The sequence below is a fragment of the Chenopodium album genome, chromosome 16 (genome assembly GCF_948465745.1).
Source record: "Chenopodium album chromosome 16, dcCheAlbu1.1, whole genome shotgun sequence".
In the NCBI taxonomy this organism is placed as follows: Eukaryota; Viridiplantae; Streptophyta; class Magnoliopsida; order Caryophyllales; family Amaranthaceae; genus Chenopodium; species Chenopodium album.
This window is the reverse complement of record NC_137849.1, coordinates 20,777,634-20,800,461: the sequence shown is the minus strand read 5'-3', so window position 1 is coordinate 20,800,461 and position 22,828 is coordinate 20,777,634. Positions and strand designations below refer to the sequence as shown.

The window sequence follows — 22,828 nt, the reverse complement described above, 5'->3', positions numbered from 1 at the left end:
TAAACAAATCAATAAAATGAGATAGAGTTAGAAATGCTCATTGATAATAGAGAAGATCTTCAACACAATTGTCACCATTGAATCTTTAATCTCTCAATCACCATTGAAATTCCTCACTTTCTCTCTCTAAATCTACTCCTAAACTAACCCTAAAACTAGAGAGAGAAGCTCTCAACTAAGCTAAAATTATGAATTCTAATTCTAATTCTACTTACAAAAATCGGGTTACAAGTAGATATTTATAGGAGGCGCGAAACGAAACCGAGCAAAAATAAGGACTCGGAGTGGCACGCCCGCGCGGGCTGGTAGCGCCTCCGCGCGGAGGGGCTGCGCGCCCGCGCTCCTCTAGGTTTCTTCGATTCTTCTCGAGGCTTCGTGCGTTCGCTAAGGGACTTCGAGTGAGCACGCAATATGATGATGATGAACACTAAGAGAGGCAGATCCAAAAGCACTTGACAGTGGGTTCAACACCACTCCTTCATGAGAGCGCGACTTGAGAGCACAAGAGCTAGAATTTAGAGAATCCACTTCCTTGCATCTTGAGCTTTCCTATTGCCATGAGCTTGCTCCAAAAGCATCTTTCACCTTAGTAAACCACCTATATCAAGACCCGGACCTCGTACAATACCTACAACCATGAAAAGAGAGCAAATAAAGGAGAAAAGACTAGAAAAACTATAGAAATGCACAAAATCTCAAAATAAGAGAGAAAAGGTAAAACAAAGAGTAAAAGCATAAAACTAAGCATTTGTTAAGAAGATAAGCTATGAAAAGAAGGTAAAAACAACCTAAATACTCATCAAATGGGTGCCATTTATGACACTCATCATGACACGCCATGTCTACTGCGACACGACAACGAGCACCGTGACACGACAACGGGAACCGTGTCACGGTATTATCTACCATGGCACGGCACAAAGTTTTGCCCTAAATATGTCCAAATTGATAAAGCGCGTGAAAAGTTGTACGCGAAGAGTACGCAGAAAAATCCCGTATCACGGTATGTGTACTATGACACGGCAAAGGACACCGCCACATGGCACTGTCCACCATAGCACGGTATAACACACTGTGTCGCGATGTACAGTTTTCTAGAAATGTGTCCGGGTTCATAAGTGTGTGAGAAAAAAAAACGCGGAAAAGACACGGGAAAGCACCGTGACACGGTGAAAATTACCGTGTCACGGCACCAAGGCACTGTGCCACGTCAGATTTTGCCGCGACGCGGCGTATTAGCTGCTAGGCGGTAATTCCAGTTTTTTTACGCATTTTTAAAACTATGATAACTTTTGATCCGTAACTCGGAATAAAGTATATAATATATCGTTGGAAAGTTTATCAAGTCTAATTTTCAACCCAATTAGAATCAGGTCAAAATCTTTTAAATATTTAAAGATATGGCCATTTTAGTGAAAGGCTGTCGGTTTTGGGTCGAGTTTAGTGTTTGGCTCATATCTTCTTCGTTTTAAATCGGAATTGGGCTTATGATATATCGTTGGAAAGATTTTTGAAAGGTCTATCCATCCAAATAATAATTGGATCAAAATTATATAGCCACAAAATAAGATTAGCTCGGTTTTGTCATGTGGACACGAAAAGAGGAAAACAAGTTATGGTGTGGGGAAATAAGCTAAGAATTAGGTTGGTTTATGAAATATGTTGAATAGAAATATGGATTATGCACTCCAAAGATTAGATACTCAACCCGACCAATAATGGCAGAGAAAGGTTGTTTATCATCGGGTTTGGTTTCGGGGAGACATTTTTAGGTGTCTCAGTCACCAATGAGGACGAGTGAGGTCTCGTAAGGGTATCCAAATAGTTTGACCCATAAATCTTAAGGTAAAAATGAGGAAAATCAATAAAAAGAAAGTAAAATAAAAAATTCAAACAAATAGCTTTTAAAATGGACTTTTACAAATGATCAAATGCAAGTGAATAAACAACTTTCTATACAATAAGGGTATGCACGTTCCAAGATATCGAAGGTTGATTGAAACATATAATATGCTAAGCATAGAGAACTAATGAAACACGATTCACCTTCATCTCAAACAATCTTACCACCTTCTCCCAACTAGTTTCAAATCCACCTCTAATAAGCATCTCAATGATTCCTCGAAGGAACCGGAAAACAAGAGATTTTAGGGCTACTCGACATCTTGACTATGCACACCGCTCCATAGGCTTGACTCACATCTCCCTCCACCAGCTTGTGACTCAATTACAAAGGTTAAAAAGACTTGAGAAGGGTTGTAACGTAAGGGTGAAAAGGGTGAAGGTAGACTAAAATTTAAAATTTGATAGTATACCTAAGTTGTGAAGCAAAGGGTGATCAATTGACAAGGGAATAAATGCGTCGTTAAATGTCTATCCCTAGATCAAATACAATTTATAACACTCAACTAACCTAATACAAGTATATGGCAAGAAGAGGGATCCAACCACAGGGAATAGTTAAGCACTACCAAATGCTATATATCAACAACTAAGCTAGTCTGGAATAGGGAAAGTAAACTAAAACCTAGGACACTAAAACAAGAAATAAAACACTAAGGGAAATGGTTTAAGAATAGCATTCACTCAAGCATAAATAAAGGCATGAAAGTTGAATTAATTATGAACTAAACATGCTTGAATATCGAAGTCAGGTCTAATCTAGCCACCTGTCGGGGTCAATCGGCTTCTCCTAACATAACCTCTATGTTGTCACATTAGAACCATATACTAGGAGGTGCTATCAAATAACAATCGATACAAATGAATCTTGCTAGGTCCGCTGTCGCATCTTCTAACAATAATTCACTCCCAATCAACTAACAACATGCATTTTGCAAGAAGATTGAAGAATATCAAGCATATAAAGACTTTAATCACAAACAAATCAATTCCAAACCCTAGAACATGCTCAAGATCCAATTACACCACAACCATCCCCTTAATGGGGGAATTACTCACTAATCATGATAATAACAAGATTAATTTACAAATAACCAAGAATCAACATGATTAACAAGCAATACTAACAACAAAAACAATAATAAAAAAAAAAGCAATGAAAATAAAGGAGAGAGAGTTAGAGATTCTCATTGATTGAAGGTGAAAGTCTACAAGCAAGATGATCAATCTTCCTCTTCAAGATCCAAGCTCAACAATTGTGAAACCCTCACTTTCTCTCTCTAAACTACTCTAATCCTAGGCTAAACCTAGAGACAAGCTCCTAATCTAACCCTAATCTAGAAGAAGGAGAAAATGTAAGAAAACTAAGAAATTAGATGATCCTCTCCTTAAGGAGGTCGTACAATATATATACATCCCCCAAAAACCGAGCAAAAACGAAATAAAACGCGAGAAAGACCCAGAATGCCGCGCCCGTGGTGGCCAAAGAGCCGTGCCCGTGGGGCTGGAGGCCACGCCCGTGGGGTCCAAGGCCGCACCCTCTCCTTGGCTTCTCCTAGGCATCTACCGCTTGAGGAGGGCTGGGAGCTCACCAGCGTCCCGCGCCTGCTGCAGCAGCAGCCACGCCCGCGGTGGCCTGGGCCGCGCCCGCAGTGGCTTGGGCTGCCACGGGGCTGGCTGCGAAGGCTGCTACCTTGGGCTATTTATGCTTGGCCGAGCTTGCTTGGCTTCCCGAATTTGGCTCCATTGACTTCCTTGGATACACTTAAACTTCCTCCTCGATAATTGAATCCCGGGAAACTTGACACACCTACAAAACAAGTCAAAGAAACGAAAAAGCAAGAGAAATTGCCGAGAAATGAATAAAATAATATGAAAACCATTAAAAGCACGCATTTCTCTAAACTGACACACAAGCACGTAAATCAAGCATTATTACCTAAAAACGAGCATAAAACTACGAAGTAAACCTACCCTAAGAGTGACATAAATGTCACTCATCATCAATCCTTAACACCATAATCAAGCATTCACCAAACAAAAACACCAACACCCCCTAGCTTATTCAAAGCCAAAATCACAAACATATATACAAAAAGCGTAAGAACGCTTTCCCCAAACTAAAAAAAGCATTATCCTCAATGCTTAAAATAGGGAGAAATAAACTTACATCAAAATATTTTTGAACTTTTTCAATTTTCACATTTATTCACTTTTGCCAAAGCTTTTGAATTTGCTTTGCTTTTTCTAATTTTTTCATTTTTTTTAATTTTTTCACTTTACTGCAATGTCCTCGCCTCTTTTAACTATGGACGGCTTTTTCAACTTGGCATTTGCCTTTATTCACAAAATATTTACAACACAAACTTGCTTACATGATAAGAACCAATATTCAAACTCATCCAGCACAATCACCAACAATAATGATCAATTGCTTCACAAAAACCAAGAATGGAAACAAGAATGAAATAAAAGGCTTAAAATCTAAAAATATAGCTTGAAAAGAAGGTTTATGACTCAAATGGTTAGCAAGTAGGTAAATGAAAACCCAAAATAAAGAAATAAGAAACTATTCTAGAAAAGGAAAAATCACCACCCCGAAGAGATGCCTTTGTCCTTCCTAAATGGCTCGGTCGCGATCTCGGAAGACAAGAGTCAAGTTCTAGATAAAGAATACAATAGTTAAGGATCCATGTGCCGCTCATGCAAAATATGTATAAGGCTTGAAAAGAATGAAACCTCATATGGTTGTAGCAATAACTCACTATTAGTTTCAAATTCACCAAAGGGAGCAACTCCAACTTACCACAAACACTTAGAATCCGACTTCAAGGTCCCAAAAGTTCTAAATACACTACTGTAGGCGTAGTTTGAAGTACTCCTACGTTAAGCATGTGTGAATGTGCTTGGCACTCTTATGAAGTGGGAATTTACATATACGATTAGGGATAACGATTAGTAGGGAGCCACCCACAAGTTTTTAAGGAACTTGTAAACCGTTCACGGATCATAAAAGGCAACCATAATAAAGGGACAACAATTGGCAACAACGATTGACCCGTGAAGGTTACACCCCATTCATATTCTATGAGATTACTAACTCCATATGATTCGGAACCGAGAAAGGAGGATCTTTATGATGGTACGAAGTGAGTCATGAGTCACATTCGCCCGTATTAGCCTCTACTCGATTCTTATAGTAAAAAAATATTTCCTGCGATCTCAAAGGCATGCAAACAAAGATTCAATTTACTCCAAACTATTACAGGCTAAATTGGTTGAATATTAATGCAACTCATTATTCTAATTAGTAGTGATCACTTTGATTAAATAACAAAATTAAAAAGGAACCTAAGCCGGTTGTCTAAATTATCTTATTAGGCGTGATTTTCAATTACATATTCCCTTTAAACATGCAATATGGTGATCAATAAATATAATAAAATTAACATTATTGGAAGCAATTTAACCATAATATCATTAGTCAAATCAAATAATAATAAATCTAATCCTGATACTAGCAATATTAAAATAAAATAAGTAATTAAATTAATTAACTACTCACATTTCGCGCGCTCCTTTAAATTGCTACATCATGAATAAGCTGTTAGTAACTTCAATAAAAATATAAATCAAATGGAAATTAATTTTAATTAAAAGTAGAGTTGATTTGGTCCAAAGCCTCAGTTAATTATACCTTTCACGCCTTGGTTTAAGGACGAAACATCGAGTCAAGTATGGACTCCTTGGAGTGCTTAGGGGAAGTATTATGGAAGAATAAGAATGCTAGTGTTTAGGCTAAAGAGGGAGAAGAGAATGATTTTTGGTGTAGAGGGAGAGAAAATGATTTTTGGTTCCCGAAACTGAAGAAATCAGGTTTGTATTTTTTGAGGAGACGAACAGGGGGATGCACGAAACCCTAGAAGAGATAAGAGCTGCAGAAAAACCCTAATTGTGCACCGTGACACGGTGTTGGGCACCATGACACGGTACTCTCCACGTGGCACGGTGAAGCACACCGTATCGCGGTGTATAATTTGTCTAAAAATGCGTCCAGATTTATAAGCGCGTGAGAAAAAACATGAAATAGACACGAGAAAGCACTGTGACACGGTGAAAATTACCGTGTCACGGTACAAGACACCGTGCCACGTTGGCATGCATCGTGGCGCAGCATTTTAGCTATTGCGCGATAATTCCAATTTATTACGCTTTTTTAAAACTTTGATAACTTTTGATCCGTAACTCGGAATAAGACATATAATACATCATTGGAAAGATTATCAAGTATACTTTCCAAACCAATTAAAATCGGGTCAAAGTCATTTGTAGATGTTAAGATATGGCCGTTTTAGTGAAAGGGTGTTGGTTTTGGGCCGAGTTTAATGTTTGGCTCATATCTTCTTTTTAAATCGGAATTGGGCTTATGATATATCGTTGGAAAAATTATTAAAAGGCCTATCCAACCAAATATTAATTGGATCAAAATTATAGGGCCAAAAAATCAGTTCAGCTCGATTTTGTGATGTGTACACGAAATGTGAAAAGTGATTTATGGTTTGGGAAGTGACACTAGTGGAAAAAAGCCTATTCGTAACGGGCAAAAATAGCCCATCCGTAATGGGTTGTGAGTGTTACGAATGCGGCCGTTACGAATAGCAAATGTTATTTGTAACGGGCAACCGCCCGCTACAAATAAGTAATTATTCGTAACGGGCGAAACGTTACAAATAACCTATTATTTGTAACTGGCATTTGCCTGTTACAAATAACCCCGTTATTCGTAACGGAACATGTTATTTGTAACGGGTATAATATCTGCCCGTTACAAATAGTGTATGATCAAATAAAAAAAAAATCCAGCAAATTAATGAGAGATTTATATTTTATAAAAATATAGAATACAATTAATATATAATCAACTAATAACTCAAACTACCCTTTAAAAAAAAAAAAAAAAAAAAAAAAAAAAAAAAAAAAACCAACTAATAACTCAAACTTAATAGGAGAGCTAAAGCAAATCTTAATTGTAACAATCGCTGATCTGAATAGTAGTTTATGAAGATTGACTATTCTTTCTAGAATCAAGGTGCCCTTCTTCCATATCATAATCCAAACCTGGACTCCCAGGGTTATTCCTCAAATCAACTGCCTCAACTCCTTGACCCAGATTGTTAACTAGACCATTCTCACATGACCCACTTCTATCATTTTTATCTGTACCTGAGCAAAGAACCTCATTGGCAATATCGGTTTTTATATTAATAAAAGTGCCATCGTTGCCCTGTCCTAAACCTCTCTGATCTCTGGTCCCTCCTCCACTCAGAAGCCACCAAAGTGGAACTAGGATCCTCATTGTCATCAGCTGCCTGGCAAAGGTCGGCAGTTTGATCATTCTTTTTCAGCACCATAATAACTAGTTATGATGCTCAAAAGGTTAACAAATGCTAGAACATAATCAGTCAAAGATATAAGCTGAGTAGTGTTGAAGAGACATGTCCACCGATTTCCTTGACCAGCTTTGAAGCTTTCTTGATTGAGAAATTTATGGAGTCCAATTCATTAATAATCGTATTAACTTCCAAGCATTTACACGAAATATTGCAAGAACTAAGCAACAGAGTAAGCAGTAGATAGGAACTAAGAATAGACTCAAATTACAACCACTATTAACTTGAGCTAAAATAGCTAGTACAATTGCAGAATAAGGTGGATGTGTGGAAACACTTTAAGAGATAGAATCAGAAATGAGGTTATTCGCAAGAAAGTAGGTGTGGCGGGCATTGTAGATAAATTAAGGGAAAATCGTCTGCGTTGGTTTGGACATGTAAGACGGAGACCCGAGGGTGCACCGGTGCGAAGAGTGGAAGAGTGGGACCATGGAGGGATTAAACGAGGAAGAGGGAGACCAAAGATGACTTGGTTGGAAGGAGTGAGGAAGGATATGAAGTGCATGGATTTACGTGAGGATGAAGTTTTGGATCGTAAGGGATGGAGGAGAAAGATTTATGTTGATGACTACACGGAATAATCAAATTTGGTTCATGTTAGCCGACCCCACTTTTGGGATTAAGGCTTTGATTGATTGATTGATTGATTGAATTGCAGAATAAATACATTTAGAGTTTCAGCATAGTGTAGCATTGTACCATACATACATAATAATCACAACATGTGAAAATTCTATCAATTGATCATTCTGTACAACATTTTTTTACAACGCTACATGTTTTCAATTGTATTATATATTATACTTTTATCTTCTAGTATCACTAATTGGGCACAAAGTGAGGAAAAACGGAGGAAGATACATTACCAGTGTGCAAAAGGAACTTCTATTAAGCATGTTTGGACATTTAGGTAGCTTATGATTATATTGTGAGCTAAGTCAATTCATAAACAAAGTAATTTTGTAGAATTCAAATTGATAAACTACTAATCTGTGTAAGACAAGCATGACAAATATTTTGAATACAGAAATTGAAAGCTTTGGAGCACCTTAATCCAATTTCCCTAAACCTTAACAAGCTTTAACTCCCTACGTCAAAGTATTTCAGCACACTACTTAATTCTCATTTCAGTAACATAAATATCACAATAACATATTCAATCAACTTACCCAAACAATATTAAAGATTCAGTTGCACAGAAAAATAATCTAGCCTAGAATTTCAAACTTGAAAATTTAGATGTTCATATCAAAACCCAAAAGAATAAATTGAAAATAATCGAGAAAAGGTAGAAAACTTACTTTCACTTCTTCCTCCAAGCCTTCTTCTTGCCACCAGTGGCACGCCTCTTGTGTATAAAATCACGAAAAATGCCTGTAACAAACGCCCCAAACAAAAAAAAAAAAACAATTATCAAAATTAAATTCAACCGCTATTAAAGCAAAACTTGAAGAAAACCAAAATCGAAATGGACGGTAATGGAGGAGTGATAGAGAAAAAGAGAATAAATACTCATTTTCGCTATTGGGAGGATAGAAAACTAGGGTTTGATTGCTCGCTTTCTCTTGAAGAAGAAGCGGATTTCTCCAATTTAATTGGCTTGAAAAAATCGAAAAGAAATAACCACCCACAACTGCGAATCTGCGATGTTCTTGACCTTGAATCATCACCGCCATATCCACTTCTGGGTAACGAAATTTGTACAAAAGACATTCTGAATTGGGTCCTCTATCATTGATGCGATTCGGAGGAGAGAGAAAGAGGTAAAATTTGGGAATTAGGGTGGTGAAATGGAGGAGATTGAGTGAATCAGGAGGAGAGAGAGAGAGATTGAGCGAAATGAGAGGAAAGTATGAGGGGTTTGACGGCTGGAATGAGAAACCCTAACACTCCGTATTATAAGTAATGGGCTACTCTCATCGGCTGGGCCACGTATTCTTAACAGGCACATGGTGACCGTTACAAACAAATAACTATTTGTAACTGACAATATTTTGCCCGTTACGAATATATTTAATGTAACGGGTATAGCCTTGCCCGTTACAAATAACCCGTTACAAATGACAATTTTTCCATTAGTGTGGGCTAAAAATTGGGTTGGTTTATGAAATGTATTGAATGAAAATATGGATTTAGCACTCCAAAGATTAGATACTCAACTCGACCAATAACGGCGGTGAAAGGTTATTCATCATCGAGTTTGCTTTTGGGAGACATTTTTAGGTGTCTACGTTAGTATACTCTATCCTAAAATCAACAAAACATACTCTCAAACCGTGCACACCGATACCACATAGGAAACCATTCATTCAAAAGTAAAGTTCGGATGATATTATGTTCAAAACATAAGCATAACATTTAAAGAAAACGAAAAGAAAGCCTCAAAATCATATTTTTGTATTTTTGCATTTTTTGAAAAGAATGAAAAGAAAAAGGAAAATAGAAAAGAGAAGAAAAGGAACAGATAAAGAAAAGTGCAAAGATGCATGCATGTCATATAAATCCCAATCGTCATACAAGTGGTCATTCGACAACATCGCCAATGACCCCAAACACCTATGGTGTTACAAAGCAAACATCCTCGTACCGTTCAACTCTTTCTAAATTAATCCTATTCTATGCAAACAATGAAAGAAAAGGGAGAAATAAGAAAGATCTCACTGAGTTATCCAACCTAAGCTAAGAAAAGCAGGGTAATATACCACCTCCATGAAGCTACAATCAAGCATCAGCATGAATTGTCAAAACCAAGTGATGAGAATGAAAAAGAGAAAATGGAACTATATACAAAGAAAAAGGTTAGTAACTTCAAAACAAAATAATAAGAAAGCAAAATAAAAATAAAAAGACAAAGAAACAAAATCAAACTAATCTACAAAATAACAAAATCAAAACAAAACAACAATATAGCAAAATAAACTATACACTCGAAATAGCAAAATCAACTTGTAGACACCCAAATGTGTCTCCCCAAAACCAAACCCAGTGATGAATACCTTTCACGTCATTTGATTATCGAACAAAGCGAAAGTGTGAAAAGTCTAGTGATGAGGATGTTTTTATTAAAATATCTCTTCTTTCTATTTTTGAAAATAATTCTTTTCTTACCCTATTTGTGAAAAACGTGCAGTCCAGTTTAGTTTGGTCCATGATAAGGGTCCGATAATTGTTTAGTTTGGATGGGGCTTGAAAAGACCTTTCCAACGATATATTATAAGCCCAATTCCGATGAATAATGAGGAAGTTATGGCCAAAATACTAAACTGGGCTCGAACCGGATCTTACCTACGACCCAATGATCATGTGGAGGGTCCAAAGGTTTAATCTTATTCCTAAACTAATTAGGATTTATTAGAAGCTTCTATGAGTTTCTAAAATATCTTAATTATCCTTTTTAAAAAGATAAAATCAAAGAGTTTGAAATTGAATAAAAACTTTCCTTTTTTTAAGTCTTAATTCTATTCGAATTTAAAGATGTTCAAAGATAGTCAGATATTATTTTCGTGTCTCAAAATATTTATCCAAATCTTATATGGTTGGATAGATCTTGAAATTATCTTTCCAATGATATATTATAATATTAAATCCGAGCTATAACGAAAAAGATATGAAAGGAATACGAAACTCTATCCAAAACTGATACCGTCCCACTATTTCAGCAATATCTTTTGATTTACAAAATTTTTTAATCTGATTCTAATTGCGTTGCAAAGTAGACTTCAATAGCTTTCCAACGACATATTATATGCCTTATTTGGACTTATGGATCAAAAGATATGATAAAAACAAAATCCGCAAAAACTGTCTTGTAGCGCCGGACGACAGGCTTGTCGCGCGGCGCTGCACTCTGTCGCGCGGCGATAGAGGCTATTGCGGCGACAGCGTTGTGCTTTATTACTTTTCGAACTCCGATTCCTTTTTTAATCATATCCGGACTGTTTTCATTATAAATAGAGGTCATATCTCCCCTTTTTTCAGGCATCTACAATCAACAATCTTCTTTCTCTAAAGCTATAAGCTTTCTCTCTCTATTCTTTTTCTAAACCTTCCCTCAAACACAATTCCTCATACATTAGCACTAGACACACCTAGCCAAGTTCGAAGTTGCCTTCGCCCTAGACGTGAAAGGTTATAATTTCTGAGGGTTTGGTCCCAAATCTTTATTTCCATTATTTAATTTAATTGTTTGATTTTATATTTTCCTTGAAGTTACTAACGTGTGTATTTTGTTATTAGAAAGAGGTACGAGGCATCCAAGTAAGTGCTTTAATTGTTTAATTGATCTTTTGATATAGAAATCATGTTATGATTGTTATTTTGGTTCCTAGTATCATGTTAGGATGCTTTCCTTGGTATGATATTTAGGGTGATTTGCTTATATCAATTATGATTTCTAGGATGCTTCCTATTTTCTTTCCTAATATCATGTTAGGGCTAAAGCTTTGATTTTTATATGTTTAGTGACATGCTAGGGTTTGTTATTAATCTTGTTAGTATCATGCCTAAGATCTTACTATTAATATTATGCTTTAACATGATTATTTTTATAATTGTTATGATTTTTGTTATAATCATTGTTATTATGATTATCGTTGTTATCATGTTGCTTGATATATTATTATTGTTGTTGCTTGATCACGCCTTTTATGCATGTTTAAAGGGAATTTTTACTTGTAATCACGCTTAATAAGATAATTAATAATCTTATTTAGGATAATATGATTATAATTCAAGTGATCGCCAATAATAGTTTTATTTGTGCATTAAAATTCAACCAACATAGATAAACAGATTTAGGGTTAATCTGTTGATTGTATGTTAGTCAGAAAGCGCACATGAATACGAGAAGAATGAAGTAGAGGCCTATTATTAGGGCAGGTTATTTCTCTTTTAGGTTGGATTTGTACCTTCATCCCCGAACACCAGTCTTGGTTCCAGACCTATTGGAGTTAACGATCTCCTGGATCGTTAAGGGGTGTAACCTTCACCCCGTGAACGGTTTACAAGTTCCTAAAACTTGTTGGTGACTCTTTTGCTCTAGCTTCCTTCCCTTTGGATGCCACCATGCTTAAGTGTATGATCATAGTGGGGCTCAAGTGTGAGGTGGCTTGAAATATTCCCTACAGTTTTTGGCGACTCCACTGGGGAGGATTTCTATTTCAATTCCTAAAATTTATTTTGGCAATTATTTAGAATGAGTGGATGAGACTCGAAAAGTTCTAAGTATTTCATGTGCATAATTTTGATTAACATTATTGTCATATGCATAAAAAAGGATCTCATTGGAAAGACCATCCGTAATGAGTAAAAAACATAGGATTTTTACACGTATGAAATTTGAGGAATATCTTTCACAACTAGTATCGAAATAATGCTGCGAAAAATTGGAAAATTTTAAGAACACAGAAAGCTGCTGAGGCATGTAGGAACTGGCATCCAGAAAACAGAGCCTGTCGCCGAAGATATAGCTCTATTTTCGAGCGACAATTTTGTCGCCAGGTGATAGGGCTATATCACGGCGACAGTCCCTGTTGGCTGGCGTTGCGTTCTTCCAATACCGAGCCAGAAATATGAGTTCTAATTTCGACCAGTTTTAGCACTGTTGGCTCGATTCTACTTCCTGATTGAGTTTTTCTCTTTTTTCTGAAACCCATATGTGTTCTACATATGGACATAACCCTCTGGGAATTCATGCTCCATCTACCTGATTGAACGCTCTGAGCAACAAAGGGTACATCCGAGAATGTTGAATTCACTAAACCATGGAAGCGAGTTTAACTCGCGGGGTCCCATCCACACGCGCCAACCCTTCCAAAGGTAAGGCTTCCGCGCGGTGCATCCGGACTCATAACCATGGACCCTCTTTGACTAACCCATATCCTGAACTTTAAAGAACTAGAGCCATGGTTAGGTTGCAAACTCATTGCATCATGTTGTGACTACTTGACTACTTGTGCATTATTTGCTTGTGCATACTTACATGTGATTAAACTAACCGTTTGGTTTGACTTGTAATTATGAATATGATTAAATAAACTAACCAAAGACTAAAATACTTTGCTTAATTAATTGATTAATTAATTTTAGCAAATAAATATGTCTAAAATCGAGTCATAGTTCCTTTGAGTCAACCCGGATTTTTATTCCCGTATGATGCACAAGCGTCAACTTGTTTTGGTCATAGCCGGAGTTCTAAGAAGAACTACGAGTTGTACAACATATGGATCTGTAGCCCCAAGTTTATCTTTAATTTGGCGTTGGTTTCGTCCCAATCAGAGTCACAGATCAAAAGTTATGACTTAAATACCACAGCCTGTCCAGTTTAATGCATATATGTGAGGTCTTAACTTAGTCTTTTCTTGAGTCTAGTCACATAGTTTAGCCACATGGTCATGACACAAGTCTTAACATCTCACCTACACTCACTATTATTAGCACACACTTTGTGAATACAACACCATGACCATGTCTTAGGTTCATGCATAAGTCGTCCTTTTCGTCATTTGAATTGGGGGTCCATTCTATTCCTAATTCTTCTATATCTCTCCATCTACATCATCTTTCCATTCTCTACATGCTTTCTCCATTTCACATTCTGCCAACCTCCTTCCATCTATTGCATGTTGAATAAAGCTTGAGCCAAAAATAATAAAAAAGCTTACCCCTAATTTTCCTTTCCACAGTACTTGGTCAAGGAGAGAAGGACGATTAATCAAGGACAACACCTTTATTCAAATACTACTTTTTGATAAACCAGTCAGTCGGAAAAGAAAAGCTAAGAAGATAATGGCGAGTCAAGAAGAAGTCAATGAGCTTAAGAAGAAAATGGCCAGCGTGATTGAGGTGTTGAAGGCCTAAACCCTTCAAGTCAATGACCCTGTAAGGCAACAACAAATGGAGCTCATGCAAGAAAGCTTGAGCAAAATATCCAATGACTATAGATTCCAGGACATTAGCTTACAAGGGGTCTCAGTGGACAAGGAACTTCTTCCGCAGAAGTTCAATGCCAGTGACATCCCTAAGTTCAAGGCAACAGATAACCCTTATTTCCACTTAAGAGCGTTTGAGACAATAATGAACATTAAGGGGATAAATAAGAAAATTTTTCATACATTGTTTTCTTTATCACTCAAAACTGTGTGTCGACAATGGTTCTTTTCACTTGACAAAGAGAAAATCTCAACTTGGGATGCCATTGTAAATGCTTTCATTGATAGATATAAGTGTAATATTCAAGTTGAAACAGACCATAGACAACTGGAGATGCTAAAGCAAAAGGAAAATGAAGGGTTCACTTCTTTCTTTAACAAGTGGAGGGAAACTTCTGCCAACATGGTCGAAGTCCCTACTGAAAAAGAGTCTATAAAGATGTTTATCAAGAACCTTTAAGAAAAATATGCAAAGCACTTAAAATACCAACACAACTTGAATACTTTCAAAGCTGTGTATAATATAGGCATTAACGTTGAAGATGACCTTCTGAAAGATAATAGTGCGAGAGGAAAGAAGAACGACCATCCTTCTTCTTCCTCTCCCATTAACGAAGTACATGCTATGAATACCTCTAAACCTCGAATCCAAAGGTCTAAAAGAGTGTTCACTCCACTTGGTATGAGTTATGAAACAACTTTCGAAAAGCTACACCACAAAGGACTGGTCATGCCCATAGGACCTATCAAAGACCCAGTTCCAGAAGCCAGGCCACCTAAGTGGGATCCTAATAAACACTGCAAATATCATCAAGGAAAGGGTCACGACACTGAGGAGTGTTGAAAACTCAAAGAAGCTATTCAAGACCTGATCAATGACAATAAAACTTCCGAGATTCTAGCCATCGCAGAAGATCAAACATCCTTTGATCCGTCACTCCTTATCACACCTGTAGGTGAGCCCACGATCAAGATAGCTTATATAACCTCTATTAATGAAGTGGCCATGATTGAGGAGGATGAAAGAATTTTCTTAGATAATATCGGGGAAATTTTGTCAAGTCTAACAAGAAGACGTTCGAAAACTGCAAGATGTCATTGCCATGCTCTTGAATGTGTTAGAAGGATTAGCAAATCGGATGATGGTTATCGAACAAAATTCTCACCAGGGATTTAATGAAGAACTCAATGCTCCTAAGCCACGGGCAAAACGGACCATTGAAGAATACACACCAACATAAATGACTTATGATGAAGCTATTGACTACCTTCATGATCAAGGTCTCATTCATCCCGTCGGCCCCAGTCAAGACCCACCACTTGAGAAACAATCTCCCAATTGGGATCCAAACTCTTATTGTAAATATCATAGAGGCCATGGTCATACCACCGAAAAGTGTTTTACCCTCAAGGATCGCATTCAAGACCTCATTGACTCAAATCACCTTAATGTTCCTCTTAGCAACAGGAAGGCCAAGAATAGTAACAATAATAACAATGGCTGGAAAGGAAAGAGGAACGACAATCCTTCTTCTTCCAAAACTACCCACTCAAACAACGTTAGTACATTTAACTTGGATGAGGTTCTTGCCATGAACAAACGAGAGCAAAAGAGAACCTTTACACCTATTGGCATAAGTTATGACACAACATTCGATCGACTTCATGCTAAAGGTCTCATAACTCCCTTTGGACCTATCCAAGATCCCGCACCTAAGAAGAGGTTACCTAGTTGGAATCCAGATGCACACTACAAATACCATCAAGGTAAGGGTCATACTATTGAGAGCTGTTGGAAGCTAAAAGAAGTCATCCAACATCTAATTGACAATAAAAAGCTTCCCATACCTCTAAACGACAAGAAGTCCGAGTAATGATAAAGCATAAGACACGAGGCGACCTTCAGCGACAAGATTTCGTGACCTTTTTTTTCTTTTTTTCATTTTCCTTTCCCCAATAAGTCTAGCAATAGGTACCTTTTTCCTTAGATTTTTATTTTGTATGTTTCTTTTCTCCCTTTAATAAAATGAGCATTTATTTCCTTGCATATGATCATTGCATTGCATTGCCCAAAAAAAAAAAAAGTCCATTTCGAACTAAGCACAAGGTATACCCATGATTAGAGACACCTCTTGTAGCCATGTTATACCTTTCACCCTTCATATATACAATATTTTCTTGATAAACCACTTTGAGTTTCGTCTAACGATATACCTTTCTTTCTTCAACCCACATCTACCTAACCTTCGGATGGGATAGCGTGTAACTTATGCAATTTTCAAAGAACAAAAGCTTGAGTGAATCAAAAGATTAAAATAGCAAAAACAATAAAAGTGTACAAAAGGCAAGTGTTCCAATGTCTTTGATATGAAAATATCTTTGATAAGAACACGTCTCGGATCGCATTTCTTATCGAGTGCTGGGTACCGTGCCTGAGAAACATGAATGCCAAGTGAGTGATAGACCGCATGATCGGGATTGCCCACACTTATCAAAATAAAAAAAATGACAAAGCGAAAAAAGAGAGAGAGAGAGCAAAAAATATAAAAGAAAAGAGTTGAAAAGTGAGGAAACCTCAAGCATACAAATACAAAGATTCAAAAGCAAGGTTGCACACCTTGGGGGCTTATGTAGGGTCTTGAGCCTTTATCCCTTTCTTCTTCAACCTTTAGCCTAACCACGTTATAACCCTTAAAAGACCTCTTTGAGGCATACACATACTTGTGCGAGGTTCGGCTAGAGCTACGTTTGTCCTGATTCCTAACGGATACGTAGGCAATCTCACATTGGGGTGCGGCCGTAATAAAAATGCATTCATATTTACGTTTATAATTGATCATAGTAAGGGATCTCCTATGCTCATCCCTATCCATTTAGATCTAGACTTGGGGGCTTGATCCCTACGTCATTAGATTACATAGCCTAAGAGTCACCATCATTTGACTCTTCTTGAAATAATATCTTTCCATACATTTAGCCTTTGCGGCCTAACTTTAGTATCACTTTCACACACATCACAGATACATGACCAAATAATCCTACCTTTAGGAACCCTTTGTCATGAAATCTTAACACAACGCTGAAGCATGCCTTGTCATATCAACATCACTCATCAATCATAATCATCATTGCATCACAAAGTATGAATCACTTAGCCTCCGCGCCTAAGTTACCTAAATACTTTTATTATCAAGTCAAGTAGGATAGTCTAAGATGTTACAATCCTTGTACTATGAGATACAACATGGGCGCATACATTTGACTAAGCTCATTCAACATGCACCGTCAAACACTTGCTTCTTTCTTTTTTGTGTCTTTCTTTTTCGGGAGAAAGTCGGTACCCTCCACAAAAAATGACGGATATTGTTTTGCTTTTTTGCATTTTCCGAGTCGCACAATCACATTATAATGCACACACAAGTCATGTACGTTGAGTCATGTCACCTCGAATTGAGTCTAACACATGTGTCATAACACATTAAATCACATAAGAGTCACACACGTGTCAAAACACATTGAGTCAACCTCAAGTCAGTCAATCACCTAAGGTCAACCCTAAGAAAAACACCAGCAAATTCTTTTGGCAATCTTTTGATTTTTACAGGATACAACCATTCAGCAAAGCTCCTGTTCGCAGCCAACCGAACGATCTCAACAAACATTCAAGTATTAAAGCTCTTTGTTCAGAGACGCGTAAAAATTTCTTTTAAAGCTCTTTTGCTTAGAGACGCGTGGGCATATCATTCAAAGCTCTTTGTTCAGAGACGCGTGGACATATCAAAGCTCTTTGTTCAGAGACGCGTGGACATTTCTTTTCAAGCTCTTTTGCTCAAAGACGCGTTGGCATCCTATTAAAGCTCTTTGTTCAGAGACGCATGGACATTTCTTTTCAAAGCTCATTGTTCAGAGACGCGTGGACATTTCTTTTCAAGCTCTTTTGCTCAGAGATGCGTGGGCATCCTATTAAAGCTCTTTGTTCAGAGACGCGTGGACATTTCTTTTCAAGCTCTTTTGCTCAGAGACGCGTGGGCATCCTATTAAAGCTCTTTGTTCAGAGACGCGTGGACATTTCTTTTCAAGCTCTTTTGCTCAGAGACGCGTGGGCATCCTATTAAAGCTCTTTGTTCAAAGACGCGTGGACATTTCTTTTCAAGCTCTTTTGCTCAGGGACGCGTGGGCATCCTATCAAAGCTCTTTTGTTCGGAGACGAGTGAACATCCCTCTAAAAGCTCCATTGTTCAGAGACGAGTGAACATTCCTAAAAAAGAAGCTCTTTTGTTCAGAAACGAGTGAACATCAACGGCGACGAAGCACGACCACAACATCAACAACGGCAAGATGGCGTTCCCTAGCCTGTGGAAGGTTGTCAAAACAACAATGCAACAACAAATCGGTCACTTCTGGATCAAAAGATATGATAAAAACAAAATCCGCAAAAACTGTCTTGCAGGCCCGGACGACAGGCTTGTCGCGCGGCGCTGCACTCTGTCGCGCGGCGATAGAGGCTATTGCGGCGACAACGTCGTGTTTTATTCCTTTTCGAACTCCGATTCCTTTTTTAATCATATCCGGACTGTTTTCATTATAAATAGAGGTCATATCTCCCCTTTTTTCAGGCATCTACAATCAACAATCTTCTTTCTCTAAAGCTATAAGCTTTCTCTCTCTATTCTTTTTCTAAACCTTCCCTCAAACACAATTCCTCATACATTAGCACTAGACACACCTAGCCAAGTTCGAAGTTGCCTTCGCCCTAGACGTGAAAGGTTATAATTTCTGAGGGTTTGGTCCCAAATCTTTATTTCCATTATTTAATTTAATTGTTTGATTTTATATTTTCCTTGAAGTTACTAACGTGTGTATTTTGTTATTTGAAAGAGGTACGAGGCATCCAAGTAAGTGCTTTAATTGTTTAATTGATCTTTTGATATAGAAATCATGTTAAGATTGTTATTTTGGTTCCTAGTATCATGTTAGGATGCTTTCCTTGGTATGATATTTAGGGTGATTTGCTAATATCAATTATGATTTCTAGGATGCTTCCTATTTTCTTTCCTAATATCATGTTAGGGCTAAAGCTTTGATTTTTATATGTTTAGTGACATGCTAGGGTTTGTTATTAATCTTGTTAGTATCATGCCTAAGATCTTGCTATTAATATTATGCTTTAACATGATTATTTTTATAATTGTTATGATTTTTGTTATAATCATTGTTATTATGATTATCGTTGTTATCATGTTGCTTGATATATTATTATTGTTGTTGCTTGATCACACCTTTTATGCATGTTTAAAGGGAATTTTTACTTGTAATCACGCTTAATAAGATAATTAATAATCTTATTTAGGATAATATGATTATAATTCAAGTGATCGCCAATAATAGTTTTATCTGTGCATTAAAATTCAACCAACATAGATAAACAGGTTTAGGGTTAATCTGTTGATTGTATGTTAGTCAGAAAGCGCACATGAATACGAGAGGAATGAAGTTGAGGCCTATTATTAGGGCAGGTTATTTCTCTTTTAGGTTGGATTTGTACCTTCATCCCCGAACACCAGTCTTGGTTCCAGACCTATTGGAGTTAACGATCTCCTGGATCGTTAAGGGGTGTAACCTTCACCCTGTGAACGGTTTACAAGTTCCTAAAACTTGTTGGTGACTCTTTTGCTCTAGCTTCCTTCCCTTTGGATGCCACCATGCTTAAGTGTATGATCACAGTGGGGCTCAAGTGTGGGGTGGCTTGAAATATTCCCTACACAACTATATATTAAAGCTACAATAATTTGGATTAAGGGGATTTGGATGCAAGGGTTTTGGATTTGGGGATTTGGATGCAAGGGTTTTGGATTTAGGGATTTGGATTAAAGGAAAATCATCATCAACTCAACATTAAAGAGCAATCATCATCAAAAGAATCTCAACAAGAAAAAGCATGATACACTCATGGAAAAACAACAACATCCAACAACATCAATCATTGACCAAGACAAGCAATCACAAATCATCAAGGCACTAAAAATCAAGGACATCCAACAACAACAAAATTAGCTACCGAGACCCTTCCATAAGACTAATGTTCCCCCAAGCTAAACAAAAATACTTAACATCCTGTAAGGAGGGTGTGCCCATCGTAGGAGATCCTTCTCCTCTATGCCCATGGCCCTTTAAAAGCCTAGAACTTTACACTTGTTATGGTGTTTTAGGATTTGAATTAGAGTTGATCCTATCATTATGCTTTTTTGTAAGAAACTAGTAAGGAGTCGCCAATGTGTTTTAGGAAAACTCATAAACCTCGTTCATGCCTTTCTCCCACGTAGCGTTCAAGGGATATTTAGCATGAATCATAAGTTTAACCCATGCCCAAATTGGTTTACGTGTACCAGAAATGAGTTCAAAAGCGAGGGTACTAAAATAACGTTCCCTTTAGGGGGGAATCGCTATTCTAGTCCTAGTGCGACCTCTACTAGCTCTTCCTTTTTCACAATTTCATTACCAAACAATATATGCAACGTGGCTCCTAAAAAACTAAGTTAGTTAATTTTATTTACAAGCATTAATCACGTAGGAATTGCATTGCAAAAGTCGTTATTCTTTTGTTATTTATATTCGTGAAAAGAATAAGAAATAAACAATAGTCACCTTGACTTAGGTGATAAAACAATCAATTAATTATTCAAATTTTAGTCTTAATTAACACAAAAATGCTATGTGGATTAAATTAATTAAAATTTTGTTTAAAGTGATCAAACAACAGTATTTATCCAATTAAAGTTATTTAAACAAAAAAAGAAAAGTGATTTATGTAAGTGCTCAGGAAACTAACCGTTCTTCTTTTATGTTAAATATCCGTTTAATGCGTTTATGGACTTTCTTTCTTCTTCGTACCACCAAAGACTTCAATGGATTCAATTAGGGTTGAAAATTATTTGGGAAGAGAGAAGAAAATTAGTATGATAGTAAGAGAACTTGAGAGATTAGGGTTTTAAAAATGCTAGGGTCAGAATTCCGATTTTTTCGTTCCCTTTAGGGTTGAACGAAGACCCATATTTATAGGCGTAGGAATCTAGGTTTAGGGTTTTAGAGATGCACCGTCAAGTGGCGCGCACAACTCTCCGAGTCGCGCTGGGTGTCGCGCACATCTCAATGACTTGCGCACGCCTGGCGTGCGCAACTCACTGAGTTGCGCTCGATGCGGTTTGCCTTATACGAAAATGCGTTTTTAAAACTTCCATAACTTTTGATTGCGAAGTCGGATTTAGGCGTGTGCGATATCATTGGAAAGCTCTGAATGTCTACTTTCTATTTCCGTTAGAATTAGGTTAAAATCTTATATAAATCAAAAGATATGGTCGTTGGAGTGCAAGGGTGTTAGTTTTAGGGCCTGGTTTAGTGTTTCTATCATAACTTCTTCGATTTTACTCGGGATTGGGCTTATAATATACGTTTGGAAAGATCTTTGAAAGGGATATCCATATTTATAGGACTTGCATAGAAATTTGATGGTTGTTTTATCTGATTGGCTCGGTTTTCAAAAATGTAGGATCCATTGGATCCAATCATTGCAATTGACGCATTTAGTGTAGGAGTTTATTGGTACTACGCAGCGGAAATAACATGAATCATATTCATATAGTACCTAATCCAAGGATCTAATGCATAACACATAAAGCACAAATAATCGTACCTTTGAAGCGTGATTCCACATGCGATCGAGCAAGAACAAAAGGAGATAAAGAACCCCAAACGTGATTCCTCTACTTGGTCCACGGGCACAGATTAAGACCTCCACTAATGCTAGTTAGTCGCAATTGAAACCTTCAATTGACCTTCTATGGAGAAGAGCGACATGCTAACCAAGAACCACCACGATAACCACCACGAACCACCACCTAAGGGGTGGCCGTACAAACGTGAGGGGAGGAGAGAGATAGCCGTGATTTAGAGAGAGGAATAGGGTTTTGGGATTGGTTGCCTTTATGTCAAATTCACAGTGTGTGAATTATGACTACTTCATACAAACCCTAGGCATGAATATTATTTATAGATCTCATCTCTAAATAAGAGCCCATGTCATAAGCCCAAAACCTAATTCCAATCTAACTATGCTAGCCCAATCCAATTCATGATTAGTTAATTGCTCATGAGGCCCATTAATGGGCCTCTTACTTGCTTAACCCAATACCCTTGTTGTGTGACCAATATAGGATCCATTCTAAAGGGCTTTGTGCCATTTGACTAGCCCAAAGATCATCTCTCATAGTCTAGCAGCAGAGGATGACGCCCCAATAGAATGAACTTATTATCTCCATAATAGTGATCCTTGATATATCTAGTAATTGCACTTATCGAAGACACAATTCCTTCAATCTCCCACTTGTCTGAGACAAGTGCACAATATTCAAATTCCTTAAGTCATTTTGTGTCGATTTGATAATATGATTGCATCTTATGTAATCTATATTAATCTACAAATCATTTCTTGAAATCCGAGTTAGAATTACAAAACAAATGGTTACTATGTAACACATTTGAGCACGGCCA

The 22,828-nt window shown here is 37.2% G+C and overlaps 1 long non-coding RNA gene across 2 annotated transcripts; it reads right to left on the bottom strand.

Annotated features, from left to right (window-relative positions):
- Nucleotides 1-3,059: 3,059 nt before the first annotated feature.
- On the bottom strand, nucleotides 3,060-9,210 carry LOC145586301 (uncharacterized). Of its 2 annotated transcripts, XR_014100892.1 has the most exons (3): nucleotides 8,865-9,210; nucleotides 8,654-8,726; nucleotides 3,060-7,433 (listed from the first exon to the last, which is right to left on the bottom strand). It is a non-coding gene; the product is annotated as an uncharacterized LOC145586301 (long non-coding RNA). The 2 variants fall into 2 exon arrangements; XR_014100891.1 differs by having other exon boundaries at nucleotides 3,060-8,726.
- Between the last annotated feature and the right edge of the window lie 13,618 nt (nucleotides 9,211-22,828).